We start from the raw sequence: 18142 nt of genomic DNA on the forward strand, positions 1-18142 counted from the left end.
AAGGAGAGAGAGAGAAAAGACATGGCAGATTAAGAACTAGCCTGATAGAGCAGAAACAGCCCAGGCAGGACCAATATAGCAAGTAACTCAGGCATGTGGCTGAAAAACAGAAAGACTAGCAGAGAGGATTCATATAAATGGATATCTACTCAGTGACGGTGCCTGCAGCTTGTTAATACATCCAATAAGTCTGTGTCAGTTCTTTGGGAGCTAGAGCAGTGAATAGAGAGGCCCACCAGATTATAACATGTTGCTACACAGGAGGCGGGACAAGCAGGTCTCTGGGTTCCAGGCTCGCCTCGTCTACAGATGGAGTTCCAGAACAGCCAGGGCTATACAGAGAACTCCTCTCTCAATAAATATATAAAATAAAGGAAGAAAGAAAGAAAAAAGGAACTTGGCAGTCAGAAGACAGACAACTGAATGAGAGAATGGACAGAAAGCCTGACATCTCTCACAGGAGGATGTGCAGATGTCCAGCAGGCCTTGCAAAGACAGTGGGCTCCCCTAATCATCAGGAAATAAAAATCAAAACAGTAAAGTCAGGCCCAGCACCTACCCATCCACCCTACTGGCAAAACTCAAACAACAGAGATTCACAACCTGGAGACTAGCCAGGACTCCATGGCAGGACTGTCCAAATAAATAAATGACGTAATAATAAAGAAATTACTTCACATTAGTTGGAATGAGAAACAGTAGCATTTACACACTGTTGATAGGAGTACAAAATAACACAGCCATTGTTTCGTTCCTCAAAAAATTAATGATCCATGACAAACCATATGATTCACCAATCCCAAGCCTAGTTGGAGCAAAAAGAAATGAAATCAGTGGCTGGAGAGAGGGCTCAGCAGCCCTTGCTGAGTGTGTACTGCTCTTGCAGGGGACCCAAGTTTAGTTCCCATGTCAGGCAGCTCACAACCACCTCTAACTCTAGCTCTAGGAAAACCAGCAGCCTCTTCTGGCCTCCACAGACTGTGTGTGTGTGTGTGTGTGTGTGTGTGTGTGTGTGTGTGTGTGTGTGCAGCTCAAGCGTGTGGGTATACACACAAAATAAGAAAAGAAAATTTTAAAAAGAAAGAAAGTCAGTACTTTAGAGTGACAGCCGCCCTCCCAAGGCTCATTGCAGCATCATTCACAGAAGCCTGGCTATTGAGATTATTCACTGATAAGAATGGATAAAGTATGATGCACAGCCTATTAGTCCAACTCAAAAAAAAGGGGGGGGGGAGAAATCCTATCATTTGAGAGAACATGAACCGGGGGCTGGAGAGATGGCTCAGAGGTTAAGAACACTGGCTGTTCCTCCGAAGGTCCTGAGTTCAATTCCCAGCAACCACGTGGTGCTCATAACTATCTATACTGAGATCTGGTGCTTTCTTCTGGTGTGCAGGCACACATGCAGGCAGAATACTGAATAAAAGAAATAAATCTTTAGCCAGGAGTGGTGGTACAGGCCTATATTCCCAGCACTCAGGGAGGCAGGGGCAGGTGGATCTCTGTGAGTTTGAGGCCAGCCTGGTCTACGAAGTGAGTCCAGGACAACCAAGGCTACACAGAAAAACCATATCTCAAAACACCCCCCCCCAAAAAAAAAGAAAACATGAACTACCTAGAGAGTATCATGTTGACTGAAGTAAGCTAAGGACAAAGGAGATTTGTGGGGTGTGTAGCAGGAGCACAGAGTCAGTCACACTGGACTCAGAAGAGAGTTTCCCCCTAGGACTAGGGGAGGAGATGGTGACATGCTATTAGGTAGCACCATCCCTGCTGCCCTCCCTCTTCTCTCACCTGCCCTTCCCTCTCCACCTTGCTCCTTCCCCTTCCCTAGTAGTCTGCTTTCTATTTTCAAATTGCCATTTTCTAGTTAGGGCTTTGAGAAAGGGTGTACCATGTAGCCTGGGCTGTCTGCAACTCACAGTCCTACTGCCTCTCTCTCAGGAAAACCACAGAGTTTCCTAAGAGAGAAAGCAGATGGTGGTATTGCTCTCTGTCTTTGACATGATGGTGCTACAGATTTGGGGTCACACTCAACAAGCCAGCAAAAAGGCCGAATTAACTGAAAAAAAAAAAAGACTTAGTCAATGTAGCCACATTGGGAAGAGAAACAAAGAGCTACTGTTCATCTTCTAGGTCCTGATGAGAGGGCAGGATTTTAAAAGAAAGTAAGAGATATACATAACTAAACAGTCAAGGTTCCATTCCTGACACTGCTGCAAGCCTCTCCTGCAAGGTCACTGGACAAGTTCCTTTCCTTGGGCTTCAGTCTTTCCCTCTCCCAACAGAAAATTCCTGGGGAAATGCTAACTTCTTGGGGTCCACTCTCTTAGTGGTCTGAAAGAGCAGAACATGAGTCTCTTCAGCCAGATAGGTGGGTTACAGTGGTAACCAGTCCTACGAATTGACATAAGCCGGAGTCATAGAGAGGAGGAAACCTCAAATGAGAAAATGCCTCCATAAGATCCGACTGTGAGCAAGTATACTGGGCATTTTCTCAATTAGTGATTGATGGGAGAGGGCCCACCTCACTGTGGGTGGGGCCATCCCTGGGCTGGTGGGCCTGGGTTCCATAAGAAAGCAGGCTGAGCAAGCCATGGGGAGCAGGCCAGTGAGCAGCATCCCTCCATGGCCTCTGCACCAGCTCCTGCCTCCAGCTTCCTGCCCTCAGTGTTTTTGAGGACAAACTGTTGTGTGAAGCTGAGAGTGAAATAAACCCTTTCCTTCTGCCATGTTGCTTTTGGTCTTGGTGTCCCACTGAAGTAATAGTGCCGTAACTAGGACAGGAGGGCCACTACCATGGTATGTCTATGGATGTCAGATGACACTGTGGGGCTGGTCTCTCCTTCCATGGGTTCTGGGAATCAAACTCGAGTCACCAAGCAAGCACCTTTACCAGCCCACTGTGCATTCTTTCATATGCTGCTGGGTTCATTTCCTCCAGGTACATGGGAGATAAAGAACCTGTTCTTCTGTATTGAAGGTGAGTAAATTCTAAAGATCTGCCATTCAACCAACACCTAGAGCCAACACAACAGTATCATGTGCTTTAAAATATGGGAAGAGGATGTCTGTCACCTGAAGTTTCTGACACACCAAAAAGAAAGAACTTGAGGATGTTTTGTGGGATGATGAGCACATTTAGTATCTCTATCTATCTATCTATCTATCTATCTATCTATCTATCTATCTATCCATCTACCTATCTATGCAGTTACTGTTTTTTCCCAGACAGTTTCTTTGTGTAATAGCCCCAGCTGTCCTGGACTTACTTTGTAGACCAGGCTGGCCTCAAACTCACAGAGATCCTCCTGTCTCTGCCTCCAAGTGCTGGGACTAAAGGCGTGCTCCACCACGGCCCAGCTCACTTAGATCTTTAGACAAGCTGTGGAGACAGTAGTACAGGGCAGGTGCATCTCCACACTGTGGGTGCACATATTAATAAATGTTGTTTTCTGTATGTCAGTTATACCCCAATAAAACTAAAGTGGGGATTAGGACAATGAAGAGCGGTCCTACAACCAGACATTTGACACCCACTGAGACCTTCCATTCCAGCCTCAGGTTCTTGGGCTGTTTCCAGCACACATATCCTCCCATTCACTGCTCATAGAATACAGTCATAAAAACCTAAAAATAACACAGCTGAGGAAGAGGTGAGGCAGCAGGCAAGGAGAGATTCCCGAAGCCCACACCTGGCAAGACAGGCTAGCTGTGTTTCACGTTCTCTGCCAGCTGCCAGCTGAGGGGAAGGCAGGGGTGAGGCCCTGAGTAGGAGTCAGGTGTCTTATCACCTCACATGCAGTATCTGTTGTGACACAGCAGTGAGGTGGGGCAGGTGAGACTATTTTGTAGAGCCATGACTGATGCAGGAAACATTTGCTCACACCTGCAGAGGAGGGACTGGGCAGGAAGACAGCCCTCTAACTGCGTGTCCAGGGTCCGTGCTGCGGGACATCGTGACTATGGCCTCTTCACGCCTTTCTTCTCCACTGAAGCCTAGAGGTCAAGCATTAAAAGATAATAACATCTCTTCTTGTGTTCTGGGCCGTGCGGATTTTCTTTCTTTCTGGTGTTTTCTTTCCTGTGTTCTTCGGGGCTGGCTCTCTCTCTACCTTAGTAAGAGCAGAGCTGGAGAGAAGTCAAAAGCACCGCCCACGGTGTCTTCCTCTGTAGCTTCCTTCTTTCCCTCCTCTCCTCATCATCCCCTCTGTACCACGGCCCTTCACCCCACCTTCCTTTTGAAGACAGAGGAGCTCTAAGCTCATCATGCCACCTCTCCCTGAGTCTTGGCCTCTCCCTCACTCCCTCCTGGCACTTCAGCTGTAGGAACTGCGGCAGACAGGTGGAGTCCTGCTGCCTAGCCTATGTCGTATCTTGGCCATCCCCCAGGCTTATCTCTTGGATGCCTGGAATCCTGGAATCTAAGAGCTTGAGGACAGCCTTGGGTACACATTTTGAGACTCTGTCTCAAAAAACCCAAGAACCAAAGTCTGGCTCTCACAGATGTCTCCTGGGTCTTAACAGAGTGAGCCTTTGGTGAGAGTATGGTTACAAGTGAGGCTCAGAAAAGCAAACACAAGCATAGCAAAAGACGCCTAAGCAGGTCCCCAAAGCCGTGAGGCACTACGCCAAGGAGAAAGGCTCTGGGTGTGGTCGTCACGGAGCAGGTGAAAGAGCGGCCAGAACAGTCTCTCTCTAACCCCAGCAAACTTGTTTGGGATAGATCTCTTTACAGCAACTTCTATCTCCAGAGTAGGGAGCTTTCTGTGTGGGCTCCAGGCAGACTCTAGGACCAGAATCATCTAATGAGCTCAAAGCTTCCCTCCCCAAGGAACCTCTTCTGGTGACACAGTAAAAGGCCTCAGATGCTTGAAATACCCTCCGAAGTCCTGCTTTCAAAAGGATCTGCCCTGCTAGGGCTGTCATGGCACTTAGTTCCTCTAGATCAGCAGTTCTCAACCTTCCTGATCCTGCAACCCTTATTTACAGTTCCTCATATTGGTGACCCCCCAACCATAAAACTTTTTCCATTACTACTTCTTAGCCATAACCTTGCTACTGTTATGAATCCTAATGTAAATATCTGTGTTTTCTGATAGTCTTACGCGACCCTGTGAAAGGGTCATTCAGCTCTCAAAGGGGTCACGACCCACAGGTTGAGAACCACTTCTCTAGAAAACCTATGATGTCCCAAGTGCATCAAGGGACAGGGAAGGGCTGCTGCAACCTGCAGTCACACAGAAACCGGTGGCGGTCCCGGCACTCCTGTGGCAGGGACTTGGGATAGAGGAGAGTTAGGGGGTCGTGTCTTGAATCTGTTTTTTCATAAATGGCACATTTTTTAAAATTACATCAAAGAGTTATCTGGGCTGGGGTGGCTGTGGAAGGGCAGTCAGAGACGTGATTCCAAAGGCCCCAGCAGCCACCTCTTAACTCTCCTGCAGTAAGACAAACCAGCCAACTAAAAAGACAGTGGAAGTCAAACACAGACTGGGTGTTAATGGGAGGCCTTCCAACTCATGACATTCCGCTGGTCAGAGCTAGAGGACACCACAGGGGGCACAGATCCTCAGAGGAGATTCTTGGCAGATGTGGAAGCAGGCAAAAAAGGCCAAAACAGAGGCATAGCAATCCTGTCCTGTTAGCCAGTCACATGACAGGATCCACGTCCTCCTGTCACATGATCTTTTCCTTCCCCATCTCCCTTCCCTCCCCCGGCTGTTTTGATTTGGTTAAAAGAAATGCAAACCTTGGTCTTTTCTATTTTTAACACCCAGCCATTACATAATCCGCCCCGTAATTGCTGACTTGAAACACGACTGACAACAGCAGAAAATCCCTGGAGTTCTTGACAGGAAAGGACTGTCCAGCACAAAAGCCTCTGGCAGCTCCACTGACTGCCAATTGCCAGGGGAGTCACATGGGCCCTGGGAAATCCCTCCCCCGTGGCCTTGCAGAAGAGCAGGCTTTGGGGGAAGGGAACAGGAAGGATGCCAGCTCACCAGGCCCCTCTTACTACTTGAGCTTCTTCCTAGGGAATGGAGTCTCCAGAGCCCTGGACCTTTCCCATCACCAATCCCTGGCCTCCCAACAGCCTCTGAAACAATCCTGCAAGAGCAGGAGAATGGACATAGAGGCAGGAAGCTGCATTTGGGGCACAAAGAGCCCCTTGACAGCCCTGTGGATGCTAGTCTGGAACACCATTTGGTTGGTTAATTGTTTTGCAGCCCACTACAGAGAAAGCGCTCTGTGTGCGTTGGCAGTGCGGCCCTGCAGAAGGCACGGAGGGGACAGCCTCCCTTCCTAAGTTTGCCAATCTGGCCCCAGTCCTAACCTCACGAATCACGGAAGCCAGTTCAATCTGTAACCACTCATTTCATCAACATCTGTGGCGTGTCACGCACTGGGAGTATTGGGAGGGAACAGAAAGTAAAGTCAGAGCCTGGCAGGATACCATCACCAACACAGGGAAGGGTGGTGACAGAGAGGTACTGAGGCATACAGAAGGGGCTGGCAGGGCTAGGCTCAGAGGTCATTCTCAAGCATACAGGGTCCTACCTCCTGCTTCCTTGATTCCTGTACTTACAACTTACTGGGTTTCCCCTACACAGGTTGCTAGGCTCTTCAAATGCAGGGTCTCACTGGACAGAACATTAAGGCAACAGGATCTGCTGAGAAGGCTGTACCCTGCCTCACTGAGGACTGCATACAGTTTATACATAAACATTTCTGGCTGATGAAAATACAAATCAAACTTTCATGAGAAAAAAGGCGAGGCAGCTGGGCCCACTGAAAGGAAATGTCCAGAATACGACAGGTTGGTTTTGTTGTTGCTGTTTTCCAAGACAGGGTTTCTCTGTGTAGCCTTTGCTGTCCTAGAACCAATTTGTAGACCAGGCTGGCCTGGAGCTCACGGAGATCTGCCTGCCTCTGCCTCCCTGAGTGCTGGGATGACAGGCGTGCACTGCCAGGCCTGGCTTAAAGAACATTTAAGTGTTCTAACCAAGACCACAGAGCCCCGACTCCCCAGCTCAGGCCACACTACGGGCCACCACCTCAGGGCCACCACTCTCCAACTGGCAAGTCACGTGTTCTCCAAATGAAATGGAAGCTAGGTGTGGTGCCACTTCCCTTTAATCCCAATTCTCAGGGGCTGATGGATCTCTGGGAGTTTGAGTTTGGGGCCAGCCTGGGCCTACATAGCCAGATCCAGGACAGCCAGACCCTATCTCTCTCTCTCTCTCTCTCTCTCTCTCTCTCTCTCTCTCTCTCTCTTGTTTAAAGATTTGTTTGTTTGTTTGTTTAATGTAAATGAGTGCTCTATCTGTATGTATACCTGCACACCAGAAGAGGGCATCAGATCTCAGTATAGATGGTTGTGAGCTACCATGTGGTTGCTGGGAATTGAACTCAGGACTTCTAGAAGAGCAGACAGTGCTCTTAACCACTGAGCCAAGAGACTCTATCTCTTTATGAACACTGACTCTTATGAACACTGACTGTTCTTCCAGAGGACCCGGGTTCAATTCCCAGCAGCCACACAGTGGCTTTCAACTATCTTAACCCAAAATCTAACACCCTCACACAGACACACGCAAGCAAAACACCAATGCACATAAAATTAAAATGAAGTATTTTAAAAAATAAAAAGAATGTGTTTGTCCCCCAGGACCTTCCCTGAGAAAGGGAAGGAGCTAGTCCTCAAAGGAAAAACAGAATGCTGTACCTTAAAAAAGGATAATTATGCCAGACAGACACAGACCACTGGCCTTATAGTTCTCAGAGCCTGGTTTAACAGTCACGTGAAGTCATGCAAGAGGGCTGGTGACATGGCTCAGAAGGTAAAGGCACTCGCCACCAAGCTTGGTGACCTGAGTTTGATCCCCATGGTAAAGGAGAGAACTGACCCCAAAAGTTGTCCTCCAGCCTCCACGAGCATATTATGGCATGTGGACACCCACACAGACACACAAACACACAAAGGAAGTGGGTTTTTAATAATCTCCATCAAGCAGGTCTCTTTCGCTAAGGAATGGACAGGATGCCCATCCAGTGTGGCACAGGATTGCCTCCTTGCTTTGTGGCACTCACTGGAGTCGTGATGTTTGTTTGGTCTTTGCTCGAGCAGTCTTCAAGCCTCCAAGAGCTTATGGTCTTCTCGCCCCTTCACCACGAGCACTGTGGCTGAGGAGGTGCTGCTCTACATCTTGGGGACAGCATCCCGGGTTCTGTGTAAGTCCCAGGGAGGGAAGGGCGTGACCACTGGAACTGGGTTGGCTGATGGCAGGGAGACCTGGCCACACCCTGGAGTCACTAGGATGACAGCAGTGGGAAGTGAGCTGCACACATGTCCTTGGCCACGCTCTTAGAGCTGATGGCTCCTTATCCCAAGTCTATGAGAAGTCCTGGTGGCCTTCCAGAATCTGCATGTTCCCAGCAGCCAATGTTCTTCGTGGTCCCTCTGGCTCTGGCTTCTGCCGGACTTCTGATCACCCATCTTGCCTCTTAAGTGTGCTTTCCTCTGCACTAAGTTTTCCCAGACGGGCATTCAGCTCTCTGCATGCTTTGTCAAAAATCAAAGTCTCTCTCTCTCTGTCTCTCTGTCTCTCTGTCTCTCTGTCTCTCTCTCTCTCTCTCTGTCTCTCTCTCTCTCACACACACACACACACGCACACAAATTTGCACAAAATATCATGTGTTTGGGGCTGGATGGTTCAGCAGTTAAGAGCACTTGCTGCTCTTCCAAAGGTCACACTTTTGGTTCTCAGCACCCATGTTGTACAGTTTATAACTGCCTGTATGGCTGGGCAGTAATGGCACACACCTTCAATCCCAGCACTCAGGAGCCAGAGGCATGTGGATCTCTGAGTTGGAGGCCAGCCTGGTCTATGGAGTTCCAGGAAGGCTGCACAGAGAAACCTCATCTCAAAACAACAACAATAAGTACATACCACATGTCTGGTAAACTTTCCTGGGGTGATAAAGAAACAGAGGTCGTGGTCCCTTCACTCTCTGCACAAGCACCTCCTACCATGTGGGCATGGCAGGGCAGGACTCTCTCCTCCCCTCAGAAAGCTGGAGTCCCCCCGTCCCTGCCTGGATGGAGTCAGGCTCCCAGGATCCACCCTCACCCAGCATCCAGGAACAGTCATGGGCCTTCTCAGCAGCACCCGTGTGGGTAAAGGCCCCCAGTGATGGCAGGGCACCCACCTTCAGCAGAGCAATGGCCACAGTCAGTTCATCTTAAATGAGTTGTTTCTCTCTCAAAAGCTTGCAGCTCAGAACAGCTGTGTAACAGTCTGCAGCCGTACAGGCTGGGGACACTGAGGACAGGACTAAAGACAGCAACACTGTCCCCTTCGCTATGGCAGGCTGCTGCTATTTCCAGGCTGGTACTCAGGGGACTCAGATCACATCAAATAGGGGAACCAGAGTAAACTTCAAGGGTCCTTCACCCCCAATGTTAAGTAAGCTCCTGACTACCAACACTGGGAGGATACAGAGAAGATGACCATGGTCCCCGAGCAAGGATGACATGCAAATTTGTGAAACATTCCACATTTTATCCCTTTTTAAAAAATGAATTTATTGGGCTGGAGGGATGGCTCAAATGTTAAGAGCACTGGCTGCTCTTCTAAAGGTCATGAGTTCTATTCCCAGCAACCACATGGTGGCTCACAACCATCTATAATGAGATCTGGGTCTCTCTTCTGTCGGGCAGGTATACAGTGCAGGCAGAACACTGTATACATGATAAATAAATAAATCTTTAAAAAAACAAATTTATTTATGTATATATACAGGTACTTTTGTCTGCATGTACACCTGCACACCAGAAGACAGCATCAGACAGTTGGGAGCTGCCATGTGGGTGCTGAGAGTTGAACTCAGGATCTTTGGAAGAGCAGTGAGTGCTCAGAACCATGCTTGTTTTCTGCTAAGTACAAGTGTACTTCATTTACAGGGACAAGCTTTAGCCTTCTGTACATGTTGTCAAAGGTAGGCCTAACTAAAAACAAGTTTGTTCAAACTAGAAATACTTAATAGATTAGATAATGGCCCTGAAACTCCTCCGAGATCTGCTGAATATGGCATGTAAGGTCTTTAATGGAAAGGCTTCCCCCGAAAGACAGAAATACCAGCTTCTGGTAGCCCTGAGGCTGTCTCCAAAGCAGACTCCACCTGGACTGCTTCAAATGTGGTAACGCTGACCACTGGGCAGCGCTACCCTGTGCCTCACTCATCACCAGGACCCTGCCCAAACTGTGGACCCTGTTGTGTGGACTACTCCCACTCTGCCTTGCCAAGGTAGACAGAAAAATCTCTCAGATCTCCTGTTTTTGGCGACCACACACCGATGACTTCTGCTCCCAACAAAGCTATCAATACCCGTGGAGGATCCCAGGCTCCTTAGCTGTCCAGGAGCGGGTAAGTCTCCACCATTCTTAATTGATACAAAGGCCATCTGATTCACACTTCTGCTCAGATCTCTGCGGTGGAGGTCACAGCGCACCCTCTCCTTATCGGGATAGCTAGCCATCCCAGCCACCTCCTACTACAGCAGCAAGGGGACCTCAGCCAGCCCCTCCTGGGCTGCAGCTGCTTGGTCAGTCCATTCACAAAAAGCCTGATTTCACAGAAAAAACATTTTGGCGCTGTATTGACTTTAGGTGTAAAGTATGGGACATATTGCTTGCAGATGATAAATATTTGAGAACTTTAAAAAATATTTATTACCTGAATCTCTTTAACAAAAAAGGCTGTATGGAGCTGGGTTCGGTGGCCTGTAATCCCAGCACTCGGACTCAGAGGCAGGCATCAGATCTCTGTGAGTTCAAGGCCAGCCTGATCTACAAAGCAAGTCAAGGACAACCAAGGCTACACAAAGAGATCCTGTCTCCAAACAAAACAAAACAAAAACAAGGGGGGGGGCAGTGAAATGGCTCAGCCAAGCCCAATGACCTGAGATCAATCCCCAGGCCACCCACACAGTTGAAGGACAGACCAAATGCTGTAAATTGTCCCCTGACACAGACAGAAACAAATGAATAAAATATTTAAAAAATAAAAATAAAATTTTGCTTGATGGCGGTGGCACACACCTTTAATCCCAGCACTTGGAAGACAGAGGCAGGCAGATCTCTGTGAGTATCAGACCAGCCTGGTGTACAAAGAGAGGCCAGGGCTGTTACACAGAGAAATCCCATCTCAAAAAAACAAAGACAAAAACAAAAACAAATAAATAAAAAATAAAAATAAATTAAAAATAATAAAAAGGGCTTTAAAACTAAAACTCAATTACCTGTCAGCCTGAATTGGTTTCATATGTAAAATTCAGGCTTTGTTTTCCCTAGAGCAGCAGGCCTCCTGCTGAAAAAGACAAACTCACAAAACAGGTTAAATGTAAAAACAAACTCAAGCTACCGTGTTTTGCTCACTAAAAGTTGACTTTTCACTATTCCTTTCTTTAAAAGAACTTGTTTTTCAATGACTGCTCTCAGCAATCAAACACTGTGTCTCCTGGCAAATGCTTGGATATTTCCAGAGTTAAAAAATTACATTTACATAAGTTGTAAAGGTCTGAAGAAGTGAATTAAGGCATGTGAAAAACAAGACAAGAATGACACATGATGTTAAGACTTCAAAGTCCAAAGTTGAGATTATGGAATTCTGATAATTTATTACTCTAGCCTATGTAACAGTTATAATTATCACTGGCTAGTAAACCTTTTTACAAATTATCATAGCCACAGGCCCAACATTTTAGTCACAGGCTCAATTTTAAAATGTATTTTGGTTGTTTTCTAAATATAGCCTTAAAAGTGTATCTCGCTGCACTGAAGACACCTCCATCCATCTACGCATACCCGGCCGTGGACAAAGGAGGCTCGTTCCATGCTTCTAGCCCAGAACCACCTTTTGGCCATCAAGGTTCTGCTCTCTCTCATGCCAGCACATTTTCTGTCTCATCCCAGAGGAGCGCTCGTGTTTCTTCATGTTGATAACTTCTCAGGCTTTATTCTCGCTGTGGCTCAGAGGCGCAAATCTTCTCCAGACACTTGTTGACTGTTTCTTCTGCAAAGAAGATTTCAGTGCAGACTACAGATGGTGGTCAGGCTAACACCGTCTGTCCCAGCAGATTTCCTCTCAGCTCACAGACACCATCCAAGCCTGCCATTTCCCTAGCCTCGGTGGTCCTGCAGAGCCAGCAAGCCCTGGACATTGCTATAAAGCCAATGTGAACCAGTCTGGCCAAGTGAAGAGAACTGGCCAACTCCAAGGCTATCCTTTGGTCTCCCTTGGGTCCCTAGCTCTACCCCTTCTCAGCCTACTAGTCCCTGGTCCCTATCATTTTTATAATAATAATGTGATTGCTTCCCATCTCTTCAGGCTCTTTTAGCTGATGGTCAACAAACCAGATGCTTCTGATTGAATTTCTGCAAGTCTCACCCCCATCCCGGACTCCCCTTCTCCTCCCCAGCCCTGACCTGAACTCCAACCTTCCTGAGCCCACTGGGACAACCCTGGTCAGCTCTGAAGTGACCATCCACAAAAGGCTGGAATGCCAGGCCCAAAGAAACTCCAGTACCCCAAACTCCAAAAAGCAGAGCCTTGTCCAGAAATGACAGTCTTGGCTCAGCTCAAGCTGGACTAGAGAAGGGTTAATAAAAGCCTGCAGCCAGCATTTCTCAGGAACCTGGGAAATAAGTGTCTGCCTGCCAGAAATGGCCACTTACTTCCCCTGGCGTATACCCATGGCAACCTACAGACTCCTCCAGGCACTATCCACAGGCACTTGTTATGCTTTCCACAGTCCAGACCAGCTTCCTGGCCCTTCCAAACCCCGCCCCCCGCTAGTCTCCATATCTTTTCTCCCGCTGTTCTCACTTCTCTTGCCCTAGACACGTCAGTCTGCTTCTTTTTCTCTCTTCTCTGGACTTTCCCAGATACCTCTAGCATTCTCTCTCTCTCTCTCTCTCTCTCACACACACACACACACACACACACACACACACACACACGAAAAACCAGCCATTTAGGGGTTTCTTTACTGCACCCTCACTTATTGCTAACCCTCCTCAAATGGTGACACACCTTTCATTCTAGCCAAAGACAGGTGGATCTTTGTGAGTTCAAGGCCAGCCTTGTGTATGTAGCAGTTCCAGGGCTACATGATAAGATTCTGTCTGAAAAAGAACAACAAAACCCAGCTAGGAGGCCTCTCCAGAGGACAGGGAGGAAGGCAGGGAGAAAGTCCCCCCCGCCCCCGTCGTCCTGGACAGCCAAGTTTCCCTTCTCTTTTTCCTTTTCTCTTTCTCCTTCTCCTTTCCCTTTCTCTTTCTTCTTCTTCCTCTTTCTCTCTCTCTCAAATAAACAAACAGCGTCAAGCTGGACAGTGGTGGCTCATTGACTTTAGTCCCAGTACTTCGGAGGCAGAGGCAGGAGGGTCTCTGTGAGTTTGAGGCCAGCCTGGTCTATAGAGAGCGCTTCAGGACAGCCAGGGCTACACAAAGAAACTCTATCTCAGAAAAAAAAAAAAAAAAAGGCAATGTCTAACAGGCCTCTGGTGACTTCACCATCATGTCACATACTGGCCTAATTAAACCAACAAAAAAGAGGAGGGTAAAGATGGAAAATAAGTTTTAGCTTGCAAAAGAGGGAGGCAAAAGTCCAGCCTTAGAGGCTTTCTTTGTTTTGTTGCTGTTGTTGTTTTGTTTTTGAGATGGGTCTCACTAAGTAGCTCTAGCTGGGCTGGACTCACAGGTAGACCAGGCTGGCCTCGAACTCATAGTGGTAGCCAGGTGGGATGACTCATGCCTTTACTCCCAGCTGTCAAGGGGCTGAGGCTGGAATATTATGAGTTTTGATCAGCCTAAAATACACAGTAAGTTCTAGGCCAGCCTCAACTGCATGGAGAGCTCCTGTGTCAAAAATAAAAGACAGACAGCTATCGAAGCAAAGACAGTGTAAATCCTTCCCCATGTGAACACATTCCATGCCCCAAACACCCCACAGACTGTAGGAGAACCGCGAGTCTCCCCTGGTGAGACAGGGGTTACCTAAGAATATCTTCCATGGCACTGATTCTCCTGCCCCTCAGTTCCTCGGAAGAAGCTAATATGTAATCCTTACCCAGGCAGAATTATGGGCCTAGAGGAAGTGTGCTAAGGGTAAAAGGGTGGCCAGAAAACCCAGGGCAGGGCTGGGTGACAGGCCCCAGCCTCTCTGGAGCCAGAGCCAGAACCTCCCAGGTTTGCTTTAGCCTGGTAGAGAGGAGTCATTCCCACTAAAAGTCACCGCTGGCACACATCCAGAAAACGGCCAGACCGGGAAGTGCGGGCAAGGGACAAGGCAGGCGGGCCTGATTTAGTACCACGCAGGCCAGGCGGGAGGAAGGGCGACAGGGCCCCCGCACGGGGCTGGACAGCAGCTGCCCTCATCCAAAGTCTAGGTGGCCCCACGGGGTTCCCGGGCGCTTGTTGTTTTTTGTTGGTTTGTTTCTCCCCTCCACTGTAACATCTGGGCAAGACTTGTCCTTAAAACAGGCCCCCAAGCTGCAGCACGAAGCGTGTCCCACACTCCGAGAGCCCTGGGGATGCCTCGAGTGCTTCCCTCGCACGAAGTCTTCGCTTCTCACGGCCCAAACTGGAGAGGACCGGTTGCAAGGTGGTTTCCCCGCAGCAGCACGGAGACACCAGGGCAGCGATGGGGCGACCTACTTAAAGCGGCCGTGAGCTCAGAACTAGGAGCGCACCGGAGTTCCTGGGTTCATCATCTGCACGTGTTAAGTGATTAGGACCATAAAGATGGCGCCTGTTGGAAAAGGCAAACGACCTGGGAGACCTGGTCTATCCCCAGGAGAAGATCAGCGTGGATCTGTACCAGCTTGTGAATATACAAGTAGAGAGCGTGGGAATCCAGAGGGAAAAAGCCTCGAGACTTCACACAAGTTTTTCTCCCTCCAGCTGAGACAGGTCCTGTCCTCACTGGTCTCAGTCTACACACTTTTACTGTATTATTGGCAAAGGAGTGAAGCCAGAGTAAACGGAAATAAAGCACTAAGCCGCCTCTAACTCCTGCAATCGCACCAGGCAGCCTCACTTCCCAAACCTTCAGGGACAGGCAGGGACTTCCTCCAGCCTGAATTCAGTGAACCGGCCACCATCTTCTAGCTAACGGAATGTCTGCCGGGGTCAGTGATGAGCATGTGTCCCTGCCGGGTTACCCTTGGTGCCTTCCTCAGGCTGCATCTTTTCCTTTAATCTCTTTCTCTCTCCCGAAAAATTCATCCCAACAAACAGGGAACAGAAAAATAGAAAGGGGAATTTGAAGCTAAAAACACCGTGTCTCAATTCTACTTTTGTCTGTTTTTTTTTTTTTTTTTTTGTTTGTTTGTTTATCTGTTTTATTTTCTGAGACAGGGTCTTACTATGAAGCCTTGAACTCATGGCCATCCTCCTGCCTCAGCCTCCAGAGCGCTGGAATTACAGACATGAGCCACACCCCTAGCTCCCCTGATTCTGTCTCTGAGCTTCAGCTCTTATGAAAGGAAAGGTGCCGGGAAGCACCGGTCTGCCTCCAGTCAAGGCTGTGCACGTAGTGGGGCTCCACAATGCTGAGGCAACTCCTCCCCTCCTCCATGGTGTCGCTCCCCACCTAGAGCAGGAGAGGAGACTCTGCAGCCTGCCCTGGGAGAGCTGCCTCCGCTTTAGAGAAACTTCTCCCAGCGGAAACCTGCAATCACAGACCAGCTCACCTCCCCACCTAAAAGAGCCTTTCTTGCTGTCACAAGTGATAACATGTATTCCTTTTCTTTCTTTTTTTAGAGACAGGGTATCTCTGTGTAGCCTTGGTTGTCCTGGACTCACTTTATAAACCAAGTCAGCCTCGAATTTAAAGAGATCCACCTGCCTCTGCCTCCCCGAGTGCTGAGATTACAGGCATGCGCCACTGCGCCTGGCTCTAACTTTTATTTCATAGGATGGACACAAACTGGGTTGTTTCTATGGCCTCTTACCCTTTGTTCTTTCTCCTCTTCCTGCCTGTCAGACTTCCAAATCAGGGTCTTTCCCCCTGCCTGGCCTAATTGTTGCCTTATAACTTCAGGCCTGTGCCTGCACTGCTCATTTTCTGCCTCATCCATTTGCATGCCACACAAGAAAGCCTTCCGTGGCTCCTGCTTTCATCGCTTCCATGTGCTTAAGAGCCTATAATGGCTCTTCATTACCTCACCCACTGAGTAAAATCATTTGGTCAGGCCATTCTCACGTCAGAATCCTATTTCTTGTTGGTTTGCTTTTTTGAGACAGTCTCCCACAGTTTCAGGCTAGCCTGAAACTCCTGACCCTCCTGCCTCTACCTTCTAAGCACTGGATTGCCAGTGTGCTGCACTACACCCAGCTAGAATGCCAGTATTTAGCAACTTTTTTCCCAAATCACAAAATTTGTGTATTGTGTGGTGTGCAAATTTTAATTTTGTTATTATTACTTGTGTTTGTGTGCACACGTGAGTAAGTAGAGGCCACTGCAGGCCACCATGCACACTGGAGTCAGGGAGTAACTTCCTCTGTGGCTTCCAGAGGCAGAACTTAGGTCAGGCTTGCACAGTAAGTGCTCAGTTACTGAGTCATGTTACTGGTTTGGGTTTTTTTTTTTTTTTTTTCTTTGAGGCAGGGTTTCTCTGTGTAGCCTTGGCTGTCTTGGAGCTCACTCTGTAGACCAGGCTGGCCTAAAAGTTGGAGATAGGATTAAAGGCTTGTACCACCACCAACTGCTTTCTTTTCTTTTCTTTTTCTTTCTTTCTTTCTTTCTTTTTTTTTTTTTTTTTTTTTTTTTTTTTTTTTTTTTTTTTTTTTTTTGGGCTAACTGGTTCTGATTTTTTTTAAATGCCTACTAAGGAAGGCAGCAAGCAGCAGGTGGATCACTGTGAGTTCAAGACCAGGCTAGTCTACAAAGCAAGTCTAGGTCAGCCAAGACTCACAGAGAAACCCTGTCTTGAAAAACAAAGAAACAAACAAAAATAAAGTGCATACCAACTATGGCTATATTTATTTCAAGTGAAAGAGATTCATAGGCTACTATTTTATGTATATGCTATAGTGATACTTCCATGTAAGTATCTTCATTTATCAATGCATGGACATACCATGATCTGGCCAATTGTGTCCATTTTGGTTGCTTGGTTGCTTTTCAAACTCTATGTAACAAACATCCACATACCCAGAGAGAATAGACATAGATCTGCAAACTAGCTATTGACAAAAGTTTCCAGACATAGTCTAGCTGGTCTAAAGGCATTGTGCTTTGGACTCTGATAGGTACTGTCAAGCTGATCTTCAGAGACCCTGCTCATTCACATTCCCAGCTGCACTCCCGGAGCTGTCCTCCCCCAAGCCACACCCCCAGCCCCTCCTCTTGAATGTTTGCTGTTATCTACACTGAAATATAACATTTAGTTTTGTTTGTATCTTCTAGATTGAGAGTAAAACAGTCCTTTTCTTCGTACTTCATTTGTATTTGTTCTATGACTTTGGTGCAATTTCTTCAGGGCTACAGGGCCACCCTACTAATTTGTAAGAGCTTAGTATGTGTTAAAGATATGTTCTTTAAAAGAACATATCATCACCAGGTGTGGTGGCACAGGAGGCAGAGGCAGAGGCAGAGGCAGCTGGATCTCTTCAAGGCCAGCCTGGTCTTCATAGCCAGTTCCAGGCCATCAAGAAATTCACAGTGAGACCCTGCCTCAAAAAAAGAGTTCCTAATTATCTTCTGCTACATTCATTACTTGGTTGTTGGTTTTGCTCTTGTTGGGTAACAAGGTCTCAATCTGAATCCCAGCGAAACTCATAGGTAATCCAAGCTGGCCTTGAACTCACAGCAATCCTCCTGCCTCAGCCTCCTCAGTGCTGCTGGGATCCGCCATGCCCACCCTTCTAGTCTTTGTGTTAATGACTCTCAGTCATCTCATTCCTGTCATAATCTCAATGTGTAACCCAAGCTGGCCTCACTACCCTCTGCCCTAACCTCTCAGGGCTGAGATTACAGGTGTTGGCCATGTGCCCAGCTCAGTGATCTCTTTCTTTTTTAAGAAGATTTATTTATTTATTTATTTATTTATTTATTTATTTATTTATTTATT

General features: G+C 47.7%; 1 pseudogene; it reads left to right on the plus strand.

The window, feature by feature from the left end:
- The first annotated feature begins 9470 nt into the window (after window positions 1-9470).
- Window positions 9471-9568, plus strand: LOC129684506 (U6 spliceosomal RNA; annotated as a pseudogene).
- The last annotated feature ends 8574 nt before the right edge of the window (window positions 9569-18142 follow it).

Source organism: Psammomys obesus, unplaced genomic scaffold (assembly GCF_907164565.1).
Source record: "Psammomys obesus unplaced genomic scaffold, mPsaObe1.curated_primary_1811, whole genome shotgun sequence".
Taxonomy (NCBI): Eukaryota; Metazoa; Chordata; class Mammalia; order Rodentia; family Muridae; genus Psammomys; species Psammomys obesus.